The sequence below is a fragment of the Mauremys mutica genome, unplaced genomic scaffold (assembly GCF_020497125.1).
Source record: "Mauremys mutica isolate MM-2020 ecotype Southern unplaced genomic scaffold, ASM2049712v1 Super-Scaffold_100341, whole genome shotgun sequence".
Taxonomy (NCBI): Eukaryota; Metazoa; Chordata; order Testudines; family Geoemydidae; genus Mauremys; species Mauremys mutica.
In genome coordinates this window covers 25,583-28,322 of record NW_025423319.1, presented here as the reverse complement: position 1 = coordinate 28,322, position 2,740 = coordinate 25,583, and the positions used below count along the sequence as shown (strand labels likewise).

Sequence of the window (2,740 nt, the reverse complement as noted above, 5' to 3'; positions counted from 1 at the left end):
TTGCAGCCAATATTGTATAAAGGTTGTTGTGTAAGGGGTCTATGGAGAGGTTCTGATTGGCTGATTATAATGATGCTATCTCTAGATGTGTATCATTTTTGTAGTTGACGTTATGAATATTGGTTCTATGCTGCCCGTATTTCACACTTGTGCTCTGCTTCTGGGAAACACCCCAGACAAGTTGGTGTCAGTTCTGCCTAGCCGTCTTGATGCAGGTTAGGAAAATGTGATAACCACTACACTACAGAAACTCCATTACAGTGCCCTGCCCTGCCCTGCCCTCAAATTCCCTGCACTTTGGTGGTGCTCACCCTGGCACACACTGATGGGTGAACCTGGAGAAACTGGCAGCAGCTCTCTGATGGGTCAGCTGGAAGAGCAGAGGACTGGAGCCAGGGATCAGGAAGTCGTCCTTACATCACCCTTGTGACTCTAACTTGAGGGGGAGCTTCTTTTTCTTCCCCTTGCTGAGAAGCAGCAAGAGAAGAAAGAAAGGTCCGGTGGGCCAACTGGGTGCAGAAGCCCATGCTGCCTTTTCCTGCAGTGAAGCCCAAAATGAGGGACTTGCATTGAGTAAAGGCAGTGCTGGGCTTCCAGGAAAGAGCCCACTGCTGCATGAAGAGGGATAAAACAGTCTGCTGAAGCCTGGGATTGAACCAGGGACCTTTAGATCTTCAGTCTAATGCTCTCCCAACTGAGCTACTTCAGCACCTGTAGAGGGCCTTTTTGGGCTGCCTTTCCTCACCTTGAAGTTTATTCTCCATAAACCATCTCTCCAATCAACAATGGCCAAAGCAAGATGGACATCACTCGCTATTTTAGCACTTGGAAACGTCATCAACTAGTCTCTGGATCTCTCGAATGCTGCACTTCAGTTCATGGGGGAAAGGCGAGAGAAGCGACCTTTGAACACAGGGCCTGGGGTTAACATCCTAACGCTGTCTGTCTCCGACTGTAACACTATTTAATACTGGCCCACCCTGTGCTGGTGAGGGCTCCATTTCTAGATGTTAGTACATTTCAGTTACTGTCAAAATTAAAAGTTTCTATATGCTTAAAAGAAATGATTTTTTAATTTGCTTATATATGGCATGAATAAATACACATTTACATATCCTAGCATGAACATTTATTGTCTTATATGATAGAGAAAATCATGCATCCAGATTGTGCATCGAAATCATGAAATGAGCTACAAATGCAATAAAAATAAGGTATTCAATGGTTTAACATATGGAGCGGGGCTGGGGGGCACTGAAGACACGTCTTGCCTGGGATGCCACTTGGTCTAGGGGAGGCCCTGTCAGGGAGAACAGGAGTTAGTCTCACACGCTTATTTCCAGGCTGTAATCTGTGGGCGCCCTGCTCTGGGGGAGGGATCGCGGCAGCCCAGACTCAGGGCTGGAACAGGCCTCGGATTGAGGGGGTGGCTGCATGGTTTGCAGCGCTCTGATGTCTCAGACAATGTGTCTCCCCAAAGCCTCAGATCTGCGTCCCCAGAAGGCTCCTGCGCTGCCTCCGCTCCTTTCACAGTCTATAGCAAGGAGCAGCAGCAAGGGTCAGGGATGAGCCATAGGCACTAGGTGGGGGGCAGAGGCTTCAGGAGGAAACCCAGCCCCCAGAGCAGAGGGGGATAGGAGGCTTTTTCTTTCTCCTTAGCCACGGGCTATAGCTCCGAGAGCTCTGTGAAATGCCTCCCCGCCCACATCCTGGGGAAGGGGAAGGAGTCTCAGGTTCTAGCTCAATTTGGAGGAGGATCCCTGGACCCTAGAACCACTCGCTGCCCTTTCCCGGAGAAACCTGTGATGCCCAGAACGGGTCTGAGATAAATGCTGACAGGAGTCAGGAATTGCTCCCCTGGAATAGCAGCAGGACTGGGCAGCTGGAAATCTCCCCAAAGGAGCTGAAGCCTTGGCGGGTCAGACATAGATGCCCCAGGTACTGCATGGTGGGGCTTAGGTTTGTTTCTGGACAAGAGCAGTGAGAGTTTTATTGCCTCAACATTTCAGTAGAAAAATTCAGACCCAAAGTGTGTGTGGTGGGGAGGTCGATAGCGGTTCCTTTGGGTTTGATTTAGTTTGTTTTCTCATTCTCATTGTAAAAGCCTTTGATGATTTTGATGGGAACAATGTTTGTGGAAGGCCAAGGACAAGTAAGAAAAGTTAAAAATCTGCGTTGGAGTGAGGGGGTGTGTGTGGGCCAGGGCAGGGGTGGAGATTTTCATGGGGAGGGGGTTAGGGGGTAAACGAGAGGCTTTTGCGGGAACACAGGGGGATGTTTTGCAGTTTAACCTCCCCACTTCCCTGTGCTGCTGCCCAGCTCAGACCCCACTGACACCCCTGTGACGAAGTGGGAATTTTCCGGATGTTTTGTTTGCATCTTGTGTGTACCTCAGTTTCCCCTATTTGTTGCACGATTATCTAGGTTAAAGGTCCAAAATGTGGGGTGCACCCTGCCAGGGGGAATGGAGTAACATTCAGGGGGATGCAGCTGGGCCCGGGCCAGCCCCCATGGGGGTGCGGAGGGGGAGCCACCCAGCTCCACTCTTGGCTCCAGCCCCAGCTCTGGCCCCTGCCTCAGCCCCCTTACCCCTGTCTGTGTCCCTTCCCCCTTAGCTGCGGCCCCACTCACAGCCACGACTCAGGGGGAGCATGGACGGGGGGGGGGCATGACCCTGAAGTGTTTTGGGACCACGGATCTCGGTGGTGGGACAAGGGGGTTAAATCTTGGCAGAGACCCC

At 51.3% G+C, this 2,740-nt stretch overlaps 1 non-coding gene across 1 annotated transcript; it reads right to left on the bottom strand.

Annotated features, from left to right (window-relative positions):
* Window positions 1-636: 636 nt before the first annotated feature.
* TRNAF-GAA lies at window positions 637-709 on the bottom strand. The gene has a single exon. It is a non-coding gene; the product is annotated as a tRNA-Phe (tRNA).
* Window positions 710-2,740: the final 2,031 nt, after the last annotated feature.